This window comes from Hibiscus syriacus, unplaced genomic scaffold (genome assembly GCF_006381635.1).
Source record: "Hibiscus syriacus cultivar Baekdansim isolate YM2019G1 unplaced genomic scaffold, ASM638163v2 tig00004355_pilon, whole genome shotgun sequence".
NCBI classification, from domain to species: Eukaryota; Viridiplantae; Streptophyta; class Magnoliopsida; order Malvales; family Malvaceae; genus Hibiscus; species Hibiscus syriacus.
In genome coordinates, this window is record NW_024062011.1 from 504,141 (window position 1) to 519,025 (window position 14,885).

General features: G+C 33.3%; 2 pseudogenes; both read left to right on the forward strand.

Moving 5' to 3' along the window:
* Positions 1-8,137: 8,137 nt before the first annotated feature.
* LOC120193704 lies at positions 8,138-11,972 on the forward strand (annotated as a pseudogene).
* A 1,054-nt stretch (positions 11,973-13,026) lies between these two features.
* On the forward strand, positions 13,027-13,590 carry LOC120193472 (annotated as a pseudogene).
* The last annotated feature ends 1,295 nt before the right edge of the window (positions 13,591-14,885 follow it).

Consider the following 14,885-nt stretch of genomic DNA (forward strand, 5'->3'; position numbering starts at 1 on the left):
CATTTTCCATCACATAATCTTGTTAGCCAACACTAACTTTTCCTTCTAGAATACAAACCCTTATCGTGTCCATACTCTTGCTTAAACATAGTACTATCCTTTTATAAAATTCATAAACTCTGTCTCCATATACCTTATACACTTATCACTGATGCATTTATTATTGAACTCTATACAAATACTCAGCACATCCTTTGATCTTTTTTAACATTCTTATGGTGACACTTGTTCACCATATTCTATCTTATCCATGTACTAAGAAAACTAATCTATATTGCCTTTCTGATTCAAAACAATGAATATATTCTATCACTATTCTAATATGATTTCAATTTTCTGAAATCAACTTTTGATATTGCGAGGCACTTCTTGAGGTGTCCGCTCTTCATCCTGCCTGGCCAGGGCAGGTGAATAGCTATCACAGTTAGGAATATCGCCTTTCACTATACTTCGAAATTATCATAATCATACTTCTATTATAACTTAGCAATCTAATTTTATTAGCAAGACAACATTTTCCTTACACTATCAGATCAAAAATTTTCACTCTATGTTGGCATGTACACATTTTTAAAACTCTTTACCTTCGGTTTAAGCCTAGAATCGGCTAAACCTTAGCTCTGATACCATTAATTGTAACACCCCCAACTCGTATCTGACCCGGATACGAATCGGAGGTGTCACATTGACTAGTCAAAGCACATACTTTTATAAAATAAACAATAGAAAATTTAAAACTTCTATTCTATAAAGAAATTATTTTAAACAAATATGTTAAAACCTTAACAAACTCCATCATAGCGTACATATTTAATGACTTAGTTATATGCAAACATACTAAATTATATTACAAGACATACTTTACAAAATATTTCTGATCTGAACTTTGCGCGAAGATATGCAGCTTTACGGATCCGAAGCTTGATTTTCTGACTTATCCACACCTACGTATAAGACACTTACACGCTAAGTCATAGACTTATTGAGACATGTAAATACATAAAGTAAACTAACAAATGCATGAACATCTTATGTAATACACATTATACTTATATACCTATTGAACTCATCACTAACATGTTTATCCTTACTTATTTCCTTGTCATTAATTCAATTCCATCATATGAGCATATATTGAACATAAACGTATAATATAACTTCAAAACACAACAATACATGAATAATTACTATGATCATATCATACATAACCATATAACATCTCATATCACCATTACACATATGCACTTGTTACCATTATTATCATATGATCCTAACTTATCACTTATACATATCACATATCACATGTACCATTTCACGAGAAACACACGTATCATTATATCAAATTATGTTTTCTTTTCAAAGCCCATACATACTATTGAGAATTTAAGGTATCTGAGTACATTGTGCACAATACTGTCACCACAGCTCGTATAAATCCCACCAGGGGCACGTAGAATTTGTCTCGTAGGACCATTATGTCCCGAAGGACCACTATGTTCCGAAGGACCACTATGTCCCGAAGAACCACTATGTCCCGAAGGACCACTGATAATCCCTCGACTCTTGACATGCCCACTATACCTGTAGCTCTCATAACACATGACATGGGCATTACCTTTTATATCTTTTCACATATTCGTGTAGGCACATAGTTCACTTTCACATAGCATATTTCCATGTAATTCACATTCACTTATCACATAGCTTTTCACTTTTACTTGTATTCCTTTTCACATAGCTCATAGTCCTATTCTTATCTCATAACACATTCCAATCCCTTAATTCAATTATCATATACATAACATATCATATGACATTCTAATATAAACACATATGAGTCATATTACTTTCGCATATATTTTATCCTATATCTTATGATCATATGACATATTATCATAAATATATGCATTTACATAGTTCACGTATAAAGATGCATTCAACAATTAGACATATGCATTTACTCATATATAATACATCTAGCACTATATCACTACACGTTTATGCTTCAGTACTCATATCACATAATATCAAAATTAGACTCATTGCAAGTCTTAATTCCTTAACATAACATACACTTAATATCATGTACTCACCTGGTCATAATGAACACTATCAAGTTCTTATTCTTTCTTGTGAATCTTACTTTGACGACCTATCCGAACTTTGCTTTCGATCGATGTCTACACAATCATGTATACACAATCATGTATTTATATTATCAGTATCCAATTGATAAACTATAATCTATGACTTCTTAGACTAAAAGAAAGATTTATTTCAGTTCTCATTGAAGTGTATCGGTATATTCTATAGTGTATCAATGCATCCCTTAACATGTGCATCGATGCACTACCCATGCATCGATACACAAATCACCTTCGATGTTTTAATCTTAAGGGGGTGCATCGATGCACTCCTTATGCATCAATGCACTAATTGCATTCAATGTTTATTTATTTGAGAGTGCATCGATACACATTGAAGATGCATCGATGCACACAACCCAGAAATTCCAATTTAAGCACAAAATTCACTCTTTTCATCTCAACTCTTCATCTTTCACCTCCTTTAATAATCCTAACTTTCATACACACATTTAAACTCATTTCTACTCAATAATCACTTCTTTAAACTCAACATCCTATCCTTTATATGGCATTCAATAATCACACTCAATTTCCAACATGTTCTAATTCCAATTCTAACACCTTATACTTCTTAATTCCACTAATGACAAGTCAAATTTGGTCTTGAAATCTAATTAATATATTTCTCAAAATTTCAATTATTCCCTTCTTTTATTTAATTCCATATAACTCTCTTATCCTTGAATTTTAAGGTGATTTAAGATGTCCTTATGCTTAAGTATAATCTAATAAACAAAACCCAACTTAAATTTCAACTAATAATCAACTAATAAGAAATCTTACCTTTGCCTTAGACTTTCACGTATGAAGAAAAGAGGAGGAGAAGAGAACTCTGGAAGCTTAGATTTGCTTCCCACCTTTCCACGTGGGTTAATATATAACCATAACATAATTTAATCATTTCCTTACAAATGACCATCTTATCCCTCTATTCCTCATTCCTTACAATTCAATCTTGCATAGAAATTACAATTAAATCACTGAACTTTTTACCTGTTTTAAAATTGAGCACTAAGTTTCCAAAATTTATATTTTTCATTGACCCGGTTATTGGGATGTTACAATAGGAAGAATCCACAAGGTTAGCCTTATCGTTAAGACGATTTGCTTCCTCGATTTTCATGTGGAAAATAAGCTTTTCCAAGGACATATCTCGCTACTTGTGCTTCAAAATATTTTGATAGTCGGACCATGACTTGGGTAGTTTTTCAATTAACACATTCGCCTAGAGAATCTCACACATTTGCATCCTTTCAGCTAGGATGTCATAGACAAGCCTTTCATAGACATGTACTTGGTTCATGATGGGCTTATAGTTGGTTATTTAGAACTTTAACCATTCTTGTGTTTGTTAGCCATGTGACTGAGCATATGACCTCTTACTAGTTTGTTATCCTTCTCGTGTTTGGCTACATCATCTTGGGGAACAACAAGAGCTTCTTCATTTTCATCGATTGTGGGGGCATCACATAAGGCATATCAATTCTAATTTCTCAAAGAAAATAATCGTTCTTTGTGTAGTTGGTTCCGTCCAACGGTTTATGTTTGGATAAATTAGGGATGAACTTGTTTGTGAAAGCCATGTGTTTGCAATAAGTAAGAATGCTTCTAAATTATTAGAAAAATAGCTTACTACAAAAATAAAGGATTAACATGACTGGAAAAATAAATAAGATAAATAAATAAGGACTAATAACTTTATTGTGCCATGTAGTCACTGTTTTAGAAGAAGTAATTTTGCCCGGACTGGTGTAATCCCTAAAAATGGACGTTTCCTCCAAGATTAAACAGTCTTCTGAATTTCGTACACTCAAAATAATGAAGTCAAACTCTTAATAGTATTGCTCTTTCCTAAAAGAAAGGAAAAAATTTATCCATAGTAGATTCTATCGGAAAAATTTTCAAAGGCCACTAAAAATGGAAAACTTCATTATGCTTGTGAAGAGAGAATAATGAAGAATTAGTGGGTTTTAAATAAAGGGGAGAGCTTCCATTTATAGCTAAAAAATAAGGGTATTTAGGTAAATTTGTCAAAAGAAAAATCAGCTACAAAATCTCCAATAATCTCAACTTCTCCATTTGAATTTTAATTAATTTTGAAATTTTAAAATTCAAGAAAAAAATATATTATTTTTATTTCTTTACATTATATATATATATATATATATAACTACAAGCGGGAACATCTAAAATTGATTTAACGGCAGAAGCTTAATCCCCTAAAGAAGAAAGTTACAACTCCCCCTAGTACTTCCTATCACGAAGATGGGAAAACGCCGCTACAACGCCTTTTTCTGGCCAATTCGAATGTCTTCTTGTTGGGAGGGTAACCTCATTTGAGACAAATGGGACCAGAACTGATCTATAACATATCTAGCATCTAGATACCTTTGTTCATATAGACTAAGGATTGGGAAGAGAGATTTTCGGTCTCATTCCAGAGAGTCGCCCATTTCCCTAAAAGCTTATTGAAATGGAAAATAAATGTTTTCAATAAATGATATCGGGTGAGATCTTATAGTTGAGAAATATGCTTTTTCTTTCTAGGAGTGGAAAGATCCTTTGCATTATTAGATGCAATTGAGCCTATCTATGTGAACAAATGCTTGGAGTTTATGATTACCTTATAGTTTTTTTGGCCCAATACCCCAGGCGAAAAAAATAAATTAACCAAATAAGCCTAAACATATTTTAATTTATAATCTACAACGTTTGTTATAGTACATATGGGACTCGTCACCTTAAGATGATGAGTTTCAAAGAAAATAATTTTTAATGATCCTAAGTATATGGGTCCCATGTGGGTCAATATTTTAATTTTTTCATAAGGACTCGTCACGTCGAGGTGACGAGCCCCTTTAGATATATTTTTTAAATTATTAAATAATTTGAAAATTAAAAAAACTACAAATCTCATTACCTCGAGGTGACAAGTTTGCCTTGAATTTAAAAAATACTCGTTTCTAATCGTTGCACAACAAGAAACTACAACGGGTAGATTGCAATGGTCATAATGGAACTCGTTATCTCGAGGTGACGAGTTTGGTGGGATTTTTGAAAAATTTAGTTGTTTATGACGTTGGGTTTGGGGCTATAAATAGAGGTTTCGTGTTTAGGTTTTTTGTTGTGTTTTGTTAAGAAAAATTTCAAAAAATATTCAAAATTTTTGAAAAATATCTACCCGCGATGAAATGTTACATCTGGATGATGTCTATATTTCTTCAGTCGAGCTCGGATTGGATAAAGAACATAGCGTTCATCAAAGAGGAATGGATCTCTGAGATCCGCATCAGCGAATTGTTATATATTTGCAACAATCTGAGTTGTATCCAGCGACGTTTTTACGTGATTTGATTATGGATTTCATTGAATGTTGAAGGTCAGAGATGCATACTTTCCATTTTTCGAGTGGTGAAGCGACAATTACATTGGAAGATGTCACTTACCAACTCGGTGTTCCGGTTAATGGTGCGGTAGTAGTGAGGCACAACGATTTCAAATGGTTCAGAATGTTCACCAAGTTTTAGGAAGGATGCCACTGCCAGAGGTCTTAGATGAGTACCAGATACAGATCACTTGGTTGGAGCTCGAATTTAATGTGATAGATGACACTATCGAGTAAGAGGTGATTTTTGTCGCCCGAACGTATCTACTTCCAATGATTGGAGGAATATTGTTATTGGTTAAATATGATAATTTGATGCACATTCAATATCTTTCGATATTGGAGAATTTCACATTGAGAAATGGGAAGCATACCCATAATTAGTTGAGGAAACATGCTGATTACATTGAGCAATGGAATCAATGTCATTTCTTGGTCCCTATACGTTACAAGATTACACCCGCCTACCTTGATTTCGACGTTTCTCCCTACCTTTAAAATTATGAACCAAATGGGAAATCATATTTAACAACGTCGCAAGAGAGGGAAGAATGGGAACGAGGAAAGTCTAAATTCACAAAGGCCAAGAAGAAAACATCATCATCATCATCTTCTACTTTTACCGATTATTTGCATCTCTACCAGTTTCTATTTTTATCCTCCATATCATGCTTCAACAACGACTCAATCGAATTGGATTGGAGGTTCATGGGATAAAATGAAAAACACTTAAGCATCTTCAACCAAATATGCAGGTGAGAGTGAATAGATCATATTATATATGGTCAACAACATAATCAAGTCAAGTCAATGACGACAATGATTACGTCAAATACCATAAGCTCATCAACGTATTTCGAAGATGCATCTCAAAGTGGAGTGATGTTCAGTACACCTCCTCTTCAAGATGCAAACGAATATGAAGACGAAGACGATCAAGGCGAACGATCTCGACGTACTCGACGAGCCTCCCGACATTATCATTCGACGACTCCTCGGCATCGTCAAGAACTAAGAAAATATAAATAAATTTTATTATTCATTGTATTAATTTGTAATAAACTTATTTATTTAAGTTTTCTAATATTATTTTTTTATTTATTTAAGTTTTCTAATATTATTTTATTTATTTAAGTTATCTAATATTATTATTATTTATTTTTAATTGTTTCTATTTTTAAAATAAATTCGATGAAACTCGGTACCTCAACGTGACGAGTTTCAATGATTTATATTTTAAATTTCAAAACCTGTCCATTCCACAAAGGGTAATTTTTTTAAATTCAAAGCAAACTCGTATTATCAACTTGACGAGTTTTGTAATTTTTTAATTTTCAAATTAATAAATGTATAAATAAAAAATTAATTTTCAACAAGGCTTAACACGTCGAGGTGACGAGTTTCATTGAAAATAATAAAATATTGGGCCACATAGGGCTCACATACCTAAGACCATTAAAAAATTATTTTAAGTGACTCATTATTTCGAGATGATAAATTTCAAGTTTACTTTTATAAATATCGTAGATTTTAAATTAAAATTTATCTAATTTAGGGTTCTAGACTTTTTACCTTGCAGGTCCAGGATCCAATTCATATTTTTTAACAACCGGTCCATTATACACAATAAATTTATTATACCATTTTCAGTTCTTTAATTTTCACTTGAATATCAATTTAATATATATTTTTTTATAAAACAATATGCCATTACTATAATCTCAGTGTAAAGTGTTAATTTTTTTTATTAATCTGCTATATGCCATTACTCAAATCTTTAAGGGATAATAACAATTTTTTCATCACATAAATCATTTGGTTCGTGCAAAGTTGTTTAAATATATTTAAATAATTTAATACATTTTAATTTAACTCGCAATAATCCGTATATTGCACGAAAAATAATGACCTTTAAATTACTCATAACATATCTATAAATTTATATTAAAGTGAAAATCCAAATAAAACTCAAATGCTATATTTATATAGTATATAGTGGATTGAAAATGGTAAATGAAGTTGGTCTAACTTTAATAATCCACAAAAATAGTATAGCTTTTGCATATAAATCATAGGCGACATTTAATTTATTTAGGGATTAAGTAATATTTACTCCTCAAAATTTTGTAACTTTTTTAATTTAGTTTTGATTTTTTTATTCACGTTAATCTTCAACCTTAACAACTTTTTCCTAATATATGAACTAATTTTTATCTATATTAATATCGTGAACTTAGTAACTGTTCTCAACTTAGTTTTAAATTTAGATTTCTTTAAGGATTAAAATAGTTATGTGAATCCAAATTCAAGAATCGAATTGACTATTTTATCAAATGTGAGAATTAATGGACTAAATGGATTAATTTGAGAGATTATAAAATTTAGGACCAATGTTGAAAGAGTTATCAAGTTGAAGGATTAATATCTTTTTTATTCTTTTTCTTTTATAAATTTTAGATAAGTATAAAATAAAAGAATAACAATAAAAACCTTTTTCCTGTCTCATTAGTTAAATGGTTTAAAGAATGGTAGACATGTAATTAAACTCTAATCCAGGACCATTATGTAAACTTTGGCTTCCGCTGCAATCTTATATAAACCTCTCTTCGATTCAATAAAAATATAATTTAAAGCTTCAAATAATTCCTCTGGGATTTTAAGTGGCTTTGGTCTATAAATCATTGCTTTATTTTTTAAAATTAGAGAATATGTCTTTGAGACCAAACACGAGGACGGAGGCTCGGAGGAACAGGTACAAGGTGGCGGTGGACGCCGAAGAGGGACGGCGGAGGAGGGAGGATAACATGGTGGAGATTAGGAAGAAACCGCCGTGAAGAGAGTCTGCAGAAGAAGAGGCGTGAAGGACTCCAAGCGCAGCCAATGCCTCTCTTCAGTCTTCTGCTGTTGAAAAAAAGGTCTATCTCAATTATTTTTTCCCAATTATTCTTCGGAATTCATAAATTGCTAAAAGTTGAAGCTTTCTTATCCGAAGATTATTCATTTTTTATTAGTCTTATAGAATTAGGATTATGATCGATTGTTAATTTTAGAGAATTTTACTTTTATTAGGTTTCAATTATGTTGATGGGTTTTTTTTTTTTTTTACTTTTGTGTTTTCGATTATTTGATTGGAGCCTTGTTATACTTTAAGCATTTGGGTAGCGGATACACATGATAAACAATTCATTTATTTCTTCTCGTATCACGCTTCTATCGAGGCCCTTTTTTCCCCTTTTTAAAGCTTAACGATTAAGTTAGCTCTTTAATTTATTTCAAAACAATTGATTTCAATATTTTGCATGAATGTTCCGTGTATTTGGTTTTGACATGGTTTACTTTATGACAGTTAATATCAATTTTGCATTGGATTGTTCTGATAACGTTCAACTCTTACATTGCAGTTGGAAAATTTGCCAGCCATGGTTGCTGGTGTCTGGAGTGATGATAGTAATATGCAACTTGAAGCGACCACACAGTTTAGGAAATTGCTTTCTATTGGTGAAAAATCATCTTGTAATTATTCAGTCTGATAATTGTAAATTTTTAAGCTATTAAATCTTTTGTTTATCTCAGAACGCAACCCACCCATTGAGCAAGTGATACAAGCAGGAGTTGTTCCTCGGTTGAATTCCTTACAAGGGATGATCTCCCTCAGCTTCAGGTTGGATTTCTGTTAGCTTCAATAATATTTATGACTTCAAATTCTTACGTTTAAGATTCTTATTTCATTTTCTATAGTTTGAGGCAGCTGGCCCTCACTAATATTGCTTCCGGGACATCTGAGAACACAAAGGTGATAATTGTAACGGGGCTGTTCCTATATTGTGAAATTGGCTTTCTTCACCAAGTGATGATGTTGTGCAGGTAGCACATGAATCCATTTTGATTGTTGATAGAATAAAGAGGTGTGACAAATTGCATTTACTTGCCAAAGCTATGTGAAATATTATATATAATCTTTTTCTATTTTTTCACTGAACATTCAGGCTGTGTGGGCATGGAAATGCTGGAGATTCTCCTAGATGTCGTGATCTGGTTATTGGTCATGGTGCTTTGCTTCCTTTGTTGCACAATTAAATGAACATGCTAAACTTTCATGCTGAGAAATGCTACATGGACGCTATCAAATTTTTGTCGGGGAAAGCCCCAGCCTCCCTTTGATCTGGTTTGACACTCTTTACCTTATTTTCTTGAGCAATTGTTGTTGGTTTAACAAGGATTCCCAAGTTCGTCATTTTCATGGCTATTGATTTACTTTATCCTTTATTATTGTTCAGGTCAAACCTGCTTCCTGCATTGGCACTCCTCATTCTTCAAATGATGAAGAAGTCTTAATGATGCATGTTGGTCTCTCTCGTATCTTTCTGATGGTACAAATGACAAAATCCAAGCTGTTATAGAAGCCATGTTTGTGGGCGTCTAGTGGCGCTTTTGATGTGAGTTAGACTATTTGCTGCTGATTAAATCTCTGAATCCTTTTATCTTTGATTTATTTGTTTTGTTTGTTGACCAAAATCTAAATTCTAAGGTTGTCACAGGCACCCATCTCCTTCTGTGCTTATTCCTGCTCTTCGCACAGTTGGAAATATTGTCACAGGGGATGACACACAAACCCAGTATTAGCCACTTCCGAGGTTTTCTTGTTTTAAAGATGTTGCTAGGAATACAGGTTTCTTGCAATTTAGTTTCTCACTCAAAGCACAGTGATTGTTATCCTCTTTACATTGTAAACATGATACAAGAATTTTGTGGGTCTAGTGTTAAACAGTGATGTTATCCTCTTTACATTGTAAACATGATACAAGAATTTTGTGGGTCTAGTGTTAAAGGTTGTATTTTTGCTTATATAGCATATCCATTTCTCTTTTCTTATTTTGAGGAAAATGTTTTTGGCGCACAGTGTATTATCAATCATCAGCATTGCCATGCCTTTTAAGTCTCTTGACAAATAATTTTAAAAAAGGCATCAAGAAGGAAGCTTGTTGGACAATCTCAAATATCACAGCTGGAAATAAGGAACAGATACAGGTATAATTTGGATCTGTTATCACTTTCTTGTTTCCTTTTGATATTTAACTTGTTTTTTATTAGTTTTAGATCTTTGATGCTCTGAGAATTTTACAGGCTGTGATTGAAGCTAATATCATAGCTCCACTGGTTCATCTGCTTCAAAATGCTGAATTGATATCAAGAAAGAAGCGGCATGGGCCATCTCAAATGCCACGTCGGTGGTACTCGTGATCAGATCAAGTATGAAACCTATTGCCATATGTTTTATTAGATTATTAAATGATAAGCTAGTTCTAATGGGTACGTCGCGTATTTCAGATTCCTTGTAAGTCAAGGTGTATCAAGCCATTGTGTGATCTTCTCAACTGCTGATCCAAGGATAGTTACAGTTTTGTTTAGAAGGGCTTGAAAACATTTTGAAGTTGGAGAAGCTGATAAGAACCTGGGCAGTACTGGAGGAGTGAATGTCTATGCACAGATGATCGATGATGCAGAGGGTCTAGAGAAGATCGAGAATTTACAGTCCCATGACAACACTGAGATTTATGAAAAGGCCGTGAAAATTCTTGAGACATATTGGTTGGAGGAGGAGGAGACGATGCCGCCAGGCGATGCCCCTCAAACAGGGTTTCATTTTGGAGGGGGTGATAAGAACCTGGGCAGTACTGGAGGAGTGAATGTCTATGCACAGATGATCGATGATGCAGAGGGTCTAGAGAAGATCGAGAATTTACAGTCCCATGACAACACTGAGATTTATGAAAAGGCCGTGAAAATTCTTGAGACATATTGGTTGGAGGAGGAGGAGACGATGCCGCCAGGCGATGCCCCTCAAACAGGGTTTCATTTTGGAGGGGGTGAGCTTCCAGTTCCTTCAGGGGGTTTCAATTTCAGCTAGAGGTATGTGGTATTTTGCTGTTTGCATGCATCTGTATCTTTGCTGCTACCATTTTATGTTGCTTTCGATGGGGATATATGGTTTCCCGATTCTGCATATCTATTCGTGTTTTACATTGTGTTTATGTTTCAGGAATTTCATCTGGTCATGTATTGAAGTCCTTATGAAGATCCCAGTGAGGCATCTTGTCTTTGGCTATTGTGTCCATGGTTGTGTATGGTCGAGAGTCCAGTGTCGAGGGTATTAGGCTGGCGTGGGTTAACGACACAGCCGGATTCATAGTATGAAGAAAGGGGTGAATAGAGAGACAGAATAGAGTTTTGGAGATGTGTTTACAGTAAATGAGGAACCAGACAGATCGAGTGTGTTATATATTTAAGGGTCGTAAAATAAATATTTGTCAGTCTCCATGGTAGTTTTCTTGTGTCTTTGAAATATCTGGGCATATTCCCAAAACAATTGAATAACATGGGAATATGCTTTTGCTTCTATGTAAATCCGAACAACTGTCAATGTTCATCGTTTCATGCATCAAAATTTGCCCATTTTGATTTATATATATATTGTGAAGGGCCCATTTTGATATGTTTTCTTTTGTTTTCTATTTGACCTAATTACTTAAAAAAAACTTTATATATAACCTAATTTTCAGTTTCCATCGAATTAATACATAAGTAAATAAATATAGATTAATTCAAATGTGGATTAATTTTTATTTAACTATTATTGAAATAACTCAATTTTATAATTAGTATTATACGTTTTAAGTTTAAATTTAAATAATTATGTAAAAAAACGATGTTTTTTTATATATTATTATGTTTTCAGTACTTAAAACTTAAGATTTTGGATTGTGCGTCCAATGTGATTAAAACAGTGTAATATTTTAGTTTAGTAAAAGAAATCAAAAGCCTGAGATAAAATAATATTGACAGGAAGCTGCGCACCTCCCTGCATGTTGCCACGTGGACTGAACCATCCTAAAAAAATTTGGCGGGTGTGCTCTTGTATTTTTCTTTTTTCAGTGACAAAGGAGGCGGCAGTATGCTGTTAGCAAGGTCATTATCGTCTTTTCGAGATCGTCTGTCTAGGTTTTTTGTTTGTTTGTCTATCCCTGTCGGCTCTCTTCTCCCGCTGTCTTTTCATTTTATTTTTCATCAGTAGAGCTTCTCATTTCTTTTGGTTGCTTCGGTTTCAATTTGTAAATTTTCTTGTGTTCCCTCTTTGCTCTGCTGGTTAATGAAAAAAATATATTTGAATACAGTTGCTTCATGGGTGTAATGGATCTAAGAGCAAAGGTTGGTGAAAAAAAACCACCTTCATTTCAAAGGGTGCTTCTTTTTTAAATGCTCTGATTCGGTTGGTGCTTATGATTCAGGAATCATTGGATGCAATGAGCGAGAGTATCAACAAGTTTTGTACTGATGGCAAAACCACAAACCCCTTTGGAGGCGGCCCTGCTGGCGCCAAGGTATTAATTGAGCACTAATCATTCAACTTCTTTTAATATCATTTACTGTAACTATAAATCTTTGAGTTGCAAACTCCTTAGAGAAGGAGTATAAATGGGATGAATCTTAAAGTAGTATTGTACTTTCTGATAATCAATCAATCATCACCTTTGTGTTAATTTGCTTTGCTTAAGATATATTTTATGACCTTTCACTTGTTTGCCAGTAAGTTTCAAGTGTTGTTGGCATATGATTGATGGGGCTTTTGTTTTTGGGTATTTTCTGTCACTATGCAATGCATGTGGGATAAAATATAGGAAGAGGAGAAGAGCAATTTTGGGTTTGAACAAAAACTTAGAGAATAAGAAAGTGAAATGGCGTTCCTCATCTCCATCTACATCGCCGTCTTCGTCATCATCATCATCATCCAGCACCATCACAACAAGTCCTATTCCCACAACAAATGATATTGATGTTGGTGACATGAAGACTAGTAGCAGATTCAGTGGGTTGAGGGAGCCATCGGAGATGAGATTAATTGCATTGGGCAGCCAATTTTTGTTGCGAAGATCATCATTAACGTTGATGGTGAAGAAGCAAAGGTGTCAAAGGAGAAGGAAGTTTGGAGAGGAAGATGAAAATGCCTGCTGTTTCTTTAATGGCTTTGTCCTACGGCTTAGTTTTTGCTTGATAAAGTTAGAGACAAGTTCATTTATCAAAAACCAAGACAAAGCCCTAATCCAAGTATCCTTTTTTGGTAAAGTACACAACTAGTCACTAAATTATATTAAAAATAATCCTTTTGATCACTTAAGCTTTAAATTTTATAAAAGTATCATTGAACTTATTAAATTATTATAAAATGGTCATTGTACACTATAAAATAGTTATAGATTTTAATAAGTTCAAGATTATTTTGTAACATTTTGGTAAATTTCAATGGTCATTTTGTATCAATTTGATAAAGACTAATGATTATTTTATGGTAATTCGATCAATTAATATTTTTTTTGTAACTTTTAAAATGTAAATGATAAAAAGATCATTTAATACAATTTAGGCATTCTTACCCAAAAATCACCCTTATAATGAAATATTACATGTTTGACCTAGCATCATTTATGATAAAGCATAGATCATGAAGCGAGTCTTCGAGGGGTTTTGTCTAAGCTGGCGTTACGGTGGAAAGACGTGGATCATGAGGCACGCCTTTGCGGGGTTCTGTTCGAGCTGGCGTCACATTGGAAGGTGTAGATCATGAAACGCGCCTTCGCGGGGTTCTGTCTGAACTGGCAAAAGGCGCGAATCATGATCTCTTTCATTTAAATCCAACCGTTAGCCATAAATACTGCCCAACCCTCCCCATCCCCTATCCTATAAATACCCTATCCCTTTCAACACTCACGCCACAAACGAAAATATTATATTTCTTCCTTTTATCATCTCAAGTTTTAAGAAGATATAGTTATCATTTTTAAAAGCTAATTTTTTTATTATATTATAATCATTTAATAGTTTATTATTTTATTATATTTTATTGTACTAATTTTTTATTAGTTTTTGTAGTAATAAAATGGTTGGTGAGTTGTTGTGTTTATATGAGAATCATATCTCGATTCATTTTGCCGATACGATAATAATTTTAAATTATGTTATTTTATTTATTATGAATGTTTTATTTAGTTATATTTTTAGTATTAGTTTATATTTTAATTTTTATATTATTTATTTAATTAGATGAATGACCGTATATTAGATCCATTTATTCATAACATTAAGTTAGAGATATCGAGTTATGTCTGGCCATATTTAGCTGTGGCTGGATTCAGTGACATATCGAATATGAAAGGCATTGTAACCTTGAACCCTTATTTTTGCACTGATTGAGAGATGGAGACCAGAGACACACACATTCCATCTTTCATGTGGGGAGTGCATTACGAGGATGTTTTCATACATTTGGGGCTTCTGGTAGATGGGTAAGTTATTTTTGG